The sequence below is a fragment of the Bombina bombina genome, chromosome 4 (genome assembly GCF_027579735.1).
Source record: "Bombina bombina isolate aBomBom1 chromosome 4, aBomBom1.pri, whole genome shotgun sequence".
Lineage (NCBI taxonomy): Eukaryota > Metazoa > Chordata > Amphibia > Anura > Bombinatoridae > Bombina > Bombina bombina.
Genome location: NC_069502.1, coordinates 295,109,485 through 295,120,986, shown reverse-complemented (window position 1 = coordinate 295,120,986; position 11,502 = coordinate 295,109,485). Strand labels below are relative to the sequence as shown.

Below are 11,502 nucleotides of genomic sequence, written 5' to 3'. Positions count from 1 at the left end.
TGAGAGAGAGAGAGATCGAGAGAGAGATCGAGAGAGAGATCGAGAGAGAGAGATATCGAGAGAGAGAGATTGAGGGAGAGATCGAGAGAGAGATCGAGAGAGAGATCAAGAGAGAGAGAGAGAGAGATCGAGAGATATAAGGCTACCTGTCGCAGGGTCAAAGCTCAGAGCACAAGACAACTAACAGAGTAATTGTAATAGTTCATAGTAGCTTTAGTCTGCATTAAGAATTGTGTTTCTGAACTAAGAGGTTTAAGTAAACTATGTAAATAATATTTCAATTATCACGCATACTAATAACTTTATTAAAAAAGATGATAGATAACAAAAAAAGAAGAAAAAAAAAGCGGATCTCATGCATACTAATGGCTTAAGCTCTCATTAAAAAACTCTTAAACCAGGAAAACCCCTGAAACTCCCATTATGTACGTATAGTTGTGAATAATGACAGCCAGCAGTGACTATATATGACTATAAGGCGGCCCTTACAATCCGAGGGCTAGGATTAAATTATCTTAGTATTTATCATTTTAAGCTAACTGCTAGGCTGAAATATCAGAATATCTTGCAGGGAGACAGGTTTAAACCATGGTAAGCAACATTAAAAAAAAACGGAGAGACAGAGCTACTTCACAAAAACACTTCTTTAGAGGGGTGCGGGCCGCCGCCTTTGCAGCCTATTTGACAATTTATAAGTCCAACCTTACAATCTAATTGGGATAAAGTAGCGTTACAATTGGCCAGCTAAGAAGATGGCCAGTAAGAAGTATATCATAAGCATCACTGCTGACATCAACACTTGAGTCATAAAGGGGCGGAACAGAGTACAGCTGGTGATTCTGGTCTATTTACGTGCACCGCCAATCGAAAGTCTGTATGACCATGGTGATGCGAACAGCATCATAGAGCGGTATGCCTCAAAAAAACATAATTTATGCTTACCTGATAAATTTATTTCTCTTGTAGTGTATCCAGTCCACGGATCATCTCTCCTTCCCAACAGGAAGTTGCAAGAGGATCACCCACAGCAGAGCTGCTATATAGCTCCTCCCCTCACTGCCATATCCAGTCATTCGACCGAAACAAGCCGAGAAAGGAGAAACCATAGGGTGCAGTGGTGACTGTAGTTTAATTAAAATTTAGACCTGCCTGAAAGGACAGGGCGGGCCGTGGACTGGATACACTACAAGAGAAATAAATTTATCAGGTAAGCATAAATTATGTTTTCTCTTTTTAAGTGTATCCAGTCCACGGATCATCCATTACTTGTGGGATACCAATACCAAAGCTAAAGTACACGGATGATGGGAGGGACAAGGCAGGAACTTAAACGGAAGGAACCACTGCCTGTAGAACCTTTCTCCCAAAAACAGCCTCCGAAGAAGCAAAAGTATCAAATTTGGAAAATTTGGAAAAAGTATGAAGCGAAGACCAAGTTGCAGCCTTGCAAATCTGTTCAACAGAGGCCTCATTTTTAAAGGCCCAGGTGGAAGCCACAGCTCTAGTAGAATGAGATGTAATCCTTTCAGGAGGCTGCTGTCCAGCAGTCTCATAGGCTAAACGGATTATACTCCGAAGCCAAAAAGAAAGAGGTTGCCGAGGCCTTTTGACCTCTCCTCTGTCCAGAGTAAACAACAAACAGGTTAGATGTTTGGCGAAAATCTTTAGTAGCCTGTAAGTAAAACTTCAAGGCACGGACTACGTCAAGATTATGCAAAAGACGTTCCTTCTTTGAAGAAGGATTAGGACATAATGATGGAACAACAATCTCTTGATTGATATTCTTGTTAGAAACCACCTTAGGTAAAAACCCAGGTTTTGTACGCAGAACAACTTTATCTGAATGAAAAATCAGATAAGGAGAATCATAATGTAAGGCAGATAACTCAGAGACTCTTCGAGCCGAGGAAACAGCCATCAGAAAAAGAACTTTCCATGAAAGAAGTTTGATATCAATAGAATGAAGGGGTTCAAACGGAACCCCTTGAAGAACTTTAAGAACCAAGTTTAAGCTCCACGGAGGAGCAACAAGTTTAAACACAGGCTTAATTCTAACCAAAGCCTGACAAAATGCCTGGACGTCTGGAACTTCTGCCAGACGCTTGTGCAAAAGAATAGACAGAGCAGAAATCTGTCCCTTTAAGGAACTAGCTGATAATCCTTTGTCCAAACCCTCCAAACTTGCTGACAAACCCTTCTCCAATCCATCTTGGAGAAAAGATAATATCCTAGGAATCCTGACCTTACTCCACGAGTAACCCTTGGATTCACACCAATGAAGATATTTACACCATATCTTATGATACATTTTCCTGGTGACAGGCTTTCGTGCCTGTATTAAGGTATCAATGACCGACTCGGAGAAACCACGCTTTGATAAAATCAAGCGTTCAATCTCCAAGCAGTCAGCCGCCGAGAAATTAGATTTGGATGGTTGAAAGGACCCTGAAGTAGAAGGTCCTGCCTCAGAGGCAGAGTCCATGGTGGAAAGGATGACATGTCCACCAGATCTGCATACCAAGTCCTGCGTGGCCACGCAGGTGCTATCAAAATCACTGATGCTCTCTCCTGCTTGACCTTGGCAATCAGACGAGGGAGCAGAGGAAACTGTGGAAACACATAAGCCAGGTTGAAGGACCAAGGCGCTGCTAGAGCATCTATCAGCGCTGCCTTGGGATCCCTGGACCTGGATCCGTAACAAGGAAGCTTGGCGTTCTGGCGAGACGCCATGAGATCCAGTTCTGGTTTGCCCCAACGTTGAATCAACTGTGCAAACACCTCCGGATGGGGCTCCCACTCCCCCGGATGAAAAGTCTGTCGACTTAGAAAATCTGCCTCCCAGTTCTCTACTCCTGGGATATAGATAGCTGATAGGTGGCAAGAGTGAATCTCTGTCCAACTAATTATCTTTGAAACCTCCAACATCGCTAGGGAACTCCTTGTTCCCCCTTGATGGTTGATGAAAGCTACAGTCGTGATGTTGTCCGACTGAAATCTGATGAACCTCACTGCCGCTAGCTGAGGCCAAGCCTGAAGAGCATTGAATATCGCTCTTAGTTCCAGAATATTTATCGGAAGGAGAGCCTCCTCCTGAGTCCATGACCCCTGAGCCTTCAGAGAGTTCCAGACTGCCCCCCAGCCCAGAAGGCTGGCATCTGCTGTTACTATTGTCCAATCTGGCCTGCGGAAGGTCATACCTTTGGACAGATGGACTCAAGATAGACCAGGGATTCTCTTCTCTGGTGGCTCTCGATCCAGATTTAGTAGAGGGGACAAATCTGTGTAATCCCCATTCCACTGACTGAGAATGCAGAGTTGCAGCGGTCTGAAATGTAGGCGGGCAAACGGCACTATGTCCATTGCCGCTACCATTAAGCTGATTACTTCCATACACTGAGCCACTGAAGGGCGAGAAGTAGAATAAAGAACACGGCAGGAATTTAGAAGTTTTGACAACCTGGCCTCTGTCAGGTAAATCCTCATTTCTACAGAATCTATCAGAGTTCCCAGGAAGTAAACTCTTGTGAGAGGCGATAGAGAACTCTTCTTTTCGTTCACTTTCCACCCATGAGACCTCAGGAATGCCAGAACAATGTCCGTATGGGACTTGGCAATTTGGAAATTCGACGCCTGTATCAGAATGTTGTCTAAGCAAGGGGCTACTGCTATGCCCCGCGGCCTTAGGACCGCCAGAAGTGACCCCAGAACCTTCGTAAAGATTATTGGTGCCATAGCTAACCCAAAGGGAAGAGCCACAAACTGGTAATGCCTGTCTAGGAAGGCAAACCTGAGAAAACTATGATGATCTTTTTTTTTATCGGAATGTGAAGATAAGCATCCTTTAAGTCCACGGTAGTCATGTATTGACCCTCCTGGATCATAGGCAGTATGGTTCGAAAAGTCTCCATCTTGAAAGATGGGACCCTGAGAAATTTGTTTAGGATCTTGAGATCTAAGATTGGTCTGAAGGTTCCCTCTTTCTTGGGAACCACAAATAGATTTGAATAGAATCCTTGCCCCTGTTCCTCCTTTGGAACTGGGTGGATCACTCCCATAACTAGGAGGTCTTGTAACACAATGCCTCTCTCTTTATCTGGTCTGCAGATAATTGTGAAAGGTGAAATCTTCCTTTTGGGGAAGAAGTTTTGAAGTCCAGAAGATATCCCTGGGACACAATTTCCAACACCCAGGGATCCTGGACATCTCTTGCCCAAGCCTGGGCGAAGAGAGAAAGTCTGCCCCCTACTAGATCCGTTACCGGATCGGGGGCCAATCTTTCATGCTGTCTTAGAGGCAGCAGCAGGCTTCTTGGCCTGTTTACCTTTGTTCCAAGCCTGGTTAGGTCTCCAGACCGGCTTGGACTGGGCAAAATTTCCCTCTTGTTTTGTATTAGAGGAAGATGATGCCGCACTCGACTTAATTAAAAGTTTCGAAAGGCACGAAAATTAGTTTGTTTGGTCCTTAATTTGTTAGACCTATCCTGAGGAAGGGCATGACCTTTTCCTCCAGTAATATCAGAAATGATCTCCTTCAGTCCAGGCTCGAATAGGGTCTGCCCCTTGAAGGGAATATTGAGAAGCTTAGACTTTGAAGTAACGTCAGCTGACCAGGATTTAAGCCATAGCGCCCTACGCGCCTGAATAGCAAAACCTGAGTTCTTAGCCGTTAGTTTAGTTAAATGAACAACAGCGTCAGAAACAAATGAATTGGCTAGCTTAAGCGCTTTAAGCTTGTCAAGTATATAATCCAATGGAGTTTCTACCTGTAAGGCCTCTTCCAGAGACTCAAACCAGAAGGCTGCAGCAGCAGTGACTGGGGCAATGCATGCAAGAGGCTGGAGAATAAAACCTTGTTGAATAAACATTTTCTTAAGGTAACCCTCTAACTTTTTATCCATTGGATCTGGGAAACCACAACTGTCCTCGACGGGGATAGTGGTACGCTTAGCTAGGGTAGAAACTGCTCCCTCCCCCTTAGGGACCGTTTGCCATAAGTCCCGTGTAGCGGTATCTATTGGAAACATTTTCTTAAAAATAGGAGGGGGAGAGAACTATCCCATTCCTTAGTAATAATTTCTGAAAACATTTTAGGTATTGGAAAAACATCAGTGTAAACAGGCACTGCATAGTATTTATCCAATCTACACAATTTCTCTGGCACTATAATGGTGTCAGTCATCCAGAGTAGCTAAAACCTCCCTGAGCAACACGCAGAGGTGTTCAAGCTTAAATTTAAATGTTGACATATCAGAATCAGGTTGAAGCATCTTCCCTGAGTCAGAAAAATCACCTACAGAAAGAAGCTCTCCTGCCTCAGCTTCTGCATATTGTGAGGGGATATCAGACATAGCTACTAAAGCGTCAGAGTGCTCTGTATTTTTTCTAGCCCCAGAGCCGTCTCGCTTTCCTTGTAACCCTGGTAGTTTTGACAATACCGCTGTAAGGGTATGATCCATAACTGCCGCCATGTCTTGTAAAGTAAACGCCATGGGCGCGCTAGATGTATTCGGCGCCTTTCGAGCGGGAGTCCCTTGAACGGGAGTCAAAAGGTTCTGACACGTGGGGCGAGTTAGTCGGCATAACTTCCCCCTTGTCAGTTTCTTCTGGTGATCAATCTTTTAAAGACAGAATATTATCTTTATAACTTAAAGTAAAATCAGTACATTTGGTACACATTCTAAGAGGGGGTTCCACAATGGCTTCTAAACATAATGAACAAGGAGTTTCCTCTATGTCAGACATGTTTAAACAGACTAGCAATGAGACCAGCAAGCATGGAAAACACTTTGATAAATGTAAACAAGCAAAAAATAAAAAAACGGTACTGTGCCTTTAAGAGAAAAAATTTTGTCAGAAATTGAAAAACAGTGATAAAAAGCAGTATATCTTACGACATTTTTACAGTGTGTATAATAGACTAACAGAGCATTGCACCCACTTGCAAATGGATGATTAAACCCTTAGTTTCAAAACCGGATCAAAAAAACGATAAACGTTTTTCAACAGTCACAACAAACTGCCACAGCTCTGCTGTGGCCCTAACTGCCCATATAACTACTTTGAAAGGCACAAAAACCCTTTAGAGAGGTCCTAAGTGTTCAGGGGACTCCTTCAGGGAAACTGGATGTCTCAAGCTGCAAAATCTAATGCGCATTTAGGTGCGAAAATAGGCCCCTCCCAACCTGTATTCACAGTGAGAGGGCCTAACAAAACTATCCCTAGGCAAAATCTAGCCAGCCATATGGAAAAAACTGGGCCCCAATAAAGTTTTATCACCAATATGTATAAAAAAACGTTTAAACACTTCCAGCAAACGTTTTATTTTCAGTAATGTGAGAAAGTAATAAGAATATTACCTTTTACAGCAAGCATGATACTAGTCGTTATTAAATCACTGTAATCAGGCTTACCTTAAATAAATCCGGTATTTAACAGCATTTTCTAGCATATTCATTTCTCTAGAAAAATTTAAACTGCACATACCTCATAGCAGGAGACCCTGCACGCCATTCCCCCAGCTGAAGTTACCTCTCTCTTCAGTTATGTGTGAGAACAGCAATGGATCTTAATTACAACCTGCTAAGATCATCAAAGACCACAGGCAGACTCTTCTTCTACTTTCTGCCTGAGGCTAAAATAGTACAACTCCGGTACCATTTGAAAATAAACTCTTGATTGAAGATAAACTAAATAAAAACACCACATCTCTCTAGCTACTTCCTTTCTTGTCCAGAGCTGCAAGAGAATGACTGGTAGTGGCAGTTGGAGGAAGAGCTATATAGAAAGCTCTGCTGTGGGTGATCCTCTTGCAGCTTCCTGTTGGGGAGGAGAATATCCCACAAGTAATGGATGATCCGTGGACTGGATACACCTTACAAGAGAAAAGCTGTTTACAGAATAGCAAATGCTATTGGATGATCATGTATACCTACAAGTGACAGGTGAAAGCACAAGCAGCAAGTGTAATTCAAAGTGAAAAAATATTGTGTACATCTTGGACCAATGTGAATAAACATTTATAATTGTCCATTTGTTAAACTAGATTATAGATGAAATAGACTGATACGGTTTATATAGTCATTTAGTATCCAGCTAGACTAATGCTGATTATATCATCCAGCTCACTTCTACATGAGAGTATATGGATCTGCCCCAATGCTCATATGTAAGTCTTGTGGGACAAGAGGTAATATTAAAATAACAGGATCAGGCAAAAAAATGACTAACAACTATTATGTATATTTATAATTCACCAATATCATACACTCTCTCTTTCACTTAACCATGCACTCATAATTTTAAAAATTAGGATTCCTCCCTAATTATCACTTGATTACACAAGTCCTTGGATGACTTAACCCCTTTTTTTCTTAATTTCAGTTTTACTGTTACCACACTTGTGATAATTCTGGTATATTTAATCTTTTTATTACAATTCTGGGATTCTTTTTAATCCCATTTACACGTTACTCAAATAAATGTTCACTCTAGCCTTTTCAATAATTATTTTACTATTAATCCATTAAAAATTTCTGTTAATATTTATACCTCTTTCTGAATTTCATACATAGGTCTAAATGCATGGTGTTCTATAGGATGTCATCAACCTGTGGAGTTATTATCTAGGAACATCCTTTCCCCTTAAATGATACCCTATTATTTTTCATTTAACCCTATCCTAAAAACAACACTAGATAGGATATCTAAGGTTAGGGTATATTCTTTATTTTTTATTAAAATACCATTCTATTAATAAACTGCCAATTCAAGATGAACACCTGTTTATTCTACAATGGTACTGACGAAATTGAGCCTTATGTGGCATAAGATTCTTTGCAGCTCATATTAAAACCAGTCATCCATTTGGTGACTGGGACACAATGTTCCCAATTCAGCACTATTCAATGCATTTATTATCTCTCAGATTTACAATGATATCCTATTGCATCTACCAAACTGTTTATAAATTGTACTTGTCCACAGGACAATTAATCTAGGTTATTTAGTTTGTACCTATGACCGGTAACGACAAATTAAACTAATATACTTATTTATAGATATGACCAACTAAAGACTGATTGTAACCGACACCTTTACTCGCAACTAAGGGTCTTCGCATGCACATTTGTTACATGGCTGATCCGCAGAGGATAACGTAACCCGAGTTGTATGACTTTGCTTATGCTTCCTTACGTCAGTGAACCAATGATATGTTTTCATTTTTTTGCCTGCTCCTGTTATTTTAATATTACCTCTTGTCCCACGAGACTTACATATGAGCATTGGGGCAGATCCATATACTCTCATTTAGAAGCGAGCTGGATGATATAATCAGCATTAGTCTAGCTGGATACTAAATGACAATATAAACCGTATCAGTCTATTTCATCTATAATCTAGTTTAACGAATGGACAATTACAAATGTTTATTCACATTGGTCCAAGATGTACACAATACTTTTTCACTTTGACTTACACTTGCTGTTTGTGCTTTCACCTGTCACTTGTAGGTATACATGATCATCCAATAGCATTTTCTATTCAGTAAACAGCTGTTTTGAGGCATACCCCTCTATGATGCTGTTCGCATCACCATGGTCATACAGACTTTCAATTGGCGGTACACGTAAATAGACCAGAATCCCCAGCTGTGCTCTGTTCCGCCCTTTTATGAATCAAGTGTTGATGTCAGCAGTGATGCTTATGATCTACTTCTTACTGGCCATCGTCACAAGACTGACATACTTGGCTGGCCAATTGTAACGCTACTTTATCCCAATTACATTGTAAGGTGGGACTTATGGATTGTCAAATAGGCTGCAAAGGTGGTGGCCCGCACCCCCTCTGAAGAAACGTTTTTGTGAAACGCGCGTCAGGGGTCCTCTGGAGTAGCTCTGTGTCTTTTTTTTTTTTTTTTTTTTAAATATTGCTTGCCATGGCTTAAACCTGTCTCCCTGCAAGATATTCTGATATTTCAGCCTAGCAGTTAGCTTAAAATGATAAATACTAAGATAATTCAATCCTAGCACTGGGATTGTAAGGACGTTCTTATAGTCATATATAGTCACTGCTGGCTGTCATTCTCAACTATACGTACATAATGGGAGTTTCAGGGTTTTTCCTGGTTTAAGCGTTTTTAATGAGAGCTTAAGCCATTTGTATGCATGAGATCCGCTTTTTTTTCTTTTCTTTTTTGTTATTATCGATCATCTTTTATAATAAAGTTATTAGTATGAGTGATAATTGAAATATTATTTACATAGTTTATTTAAACCTCTTCTTAGTGCAGAAACACAATTCTTAATGCAGACTAAAGCTACTTATACTTAATTGTATGGCCTATTACAATTACTCTGTTAGTTGTCTTGGTTTGTAGATAACCTTGACAAGAGAAATCTGCCCCTTGGGGGCAAGACTTGAATCCTATTTTGTAACCCTGGGATACTATGTCCACAGCCCAAGGATTTGGGACATTGTGTATCCAAGCATGCCGAAAAAGAGAAAGTCTGCCCACCACTTGATCCAAAACTGGATCAGGGACAGACCCTTCATGCTGATTTAGAATCAATGGAAGGCTTCTTGGTTTGTTTCCCCTTATTTCAAGGCTCACTTAACCTCCATGAGTTCTTGGGATTGCTCCATCTTGGAAGAGAAGAAGGAATTCTGGTGACCCTTAGGTCTATTCTTCTTGTCCTGAGGTAGGAAAGATCCCTTTCCACCCGTAATTTCAGAAATTATCTCCGCCAAACCAGGACCAAATAAAGTTTTACCCTTAAAAAGTAAAGACAAAAGCTTGGATTTGAAAGTTACATAAGCCAACCAAGATTTTAACAACAAAGCTCTGCAAGCTAGAACCACAAAGCTAGACATTGTGTCTCCCAGTCTAATCACTTTCATGTTGGCATCACAGATAAAAGTATTGGCCAGCTTAAGAGCCTTGATCCTATTTTGGATCTCCTCTATAGTAGTCTCTTCTGAAATCAGCTCCGACAAAGTATTGCACCAATAAGATGCTGCTCCCACAACCGTAGCAATGATTGCAGCAGGTTGCCACTGTAATCCCTGATGAATGTACATTTTTAAGTAAGCCTCTAGCTTCTTATCCATGGGATCCTTGAAAAAAAACAACTATCCTCTATAGGAACGGTAGTTCTTTTAGCTAGAGTAGAAATTGCTCCTTCTATATTAGGCACAGTGCGCCACGAGTCACGAATGGAGTCAGCAATAGGAAACATTTTTTTAAAAACAGGGAAAGGGGAAAAAGGAATCCCCAGCGTATCCCATTCCTGAGCTATGATTTCTGACATCTTGTCTGGAACAGGGAAAACTTCTACAGATGAGAGAGAATTATAAACTCTATTAAGTTTAGTTGAATTTGTAGGGTTGACAACAACAGAAGGCTCGGAGTCATCTAAGGTAGCGAGTACCCCCTTCAGAAGTAATCGGAGGTGTTCAAGCTTAAATCTAAAATTAACCTCTTCTGAATCAGTAGAACTTTCCATCCTAGATTCAGAATCTGAGATCTCATCTTCAGAAGCCACTGAAGTATCCTCGTCATCAGATAACAGAGACTGACTAACGCTGTCTTTGCAGAGTCAGAACCCTTACTGAGAGAATTATTTTTAGACTTTCTCTTCCTCTTACCAGAAACAGGAAATGCTGACAAAGCTGCAGAAACCGCAGAAGTTATCTGCGCAGCAAAATCTCCTGGCAAATAAACACCCCCAGGAGGATGTTGAGAGGAACCGCAGGGTACTGCATGTGAAACTGCTAAAGCTTGAGATGTTTGAGGGGAAAGCTGAGGCATGGCCTGAACAACATTATCCTTAGAGACATATGGCTCAGAGGTGGAATCCTTGTCTCTAGAAGACAAAGTCCTGCTTAAACAAGTGGAACATAGTTGCACGGGAGGAATAACTTGTACCTCCAAACAATATAAGCATTTATTAAAATTGGAACCCTCTAATTCAGTATCCATCTTAGAAAGGATTCACCCTAGTAATAAAGAAAACAAAAATAAATTGTTTTAAAAATAAAGAGTATCTTTAATTTGGGAAAAAAACTACTTAAAAAATAAATATATTCAGACACCACTAAAACCTCAGCTGTGCTGAGGACTTACCGCTCCAGCGATCAAAGGATAAACCCAACTGGTAATCAGACAGATGTAGGAGCCGATTGCAGCTGTCTGAAAACACTACTCGGGAATCAGCAACCTCCGGTCTGCTAAATGCATGTTCAGAAACCTCCTCAAGGGAAACTATCAGTGCACAATGCGCTTCACTAAGAGAAACAGCTGCAGTATAACCGGAAAAGCGCAAGCGTGAATACGTCACGTGACAGAAGCGTTGAAAGTATTACAAGTGCGCCATAACTTTAAGAAGGCGCGAAAAGAAAACTTCAGCGTCCATAAAAACTGTCAGACGTTTGTTATATAGGAAAACAGACTCATACCTTTCATACATAACACAGGGGAAAAAACACAGAGGAAAAAAATAAAGTC

The 11,502-nt window shown here is 40.9% G+C and overlaps 1 protein-coding gene across 1 annotated transcript in view; it reads right to left on the bottom strand.

The window, feature by feature from the left end:
* LOC128656218 (phospholipid scramblase 2) overlaps positions 1 to 11,502 on the bottom strand; it is a 341,004-nt gene that overhangs the window by 261,681 nt on the left and 67,821 nt on the right. The gene's annotated exons all lie outside the window — the stretch shown is intronic.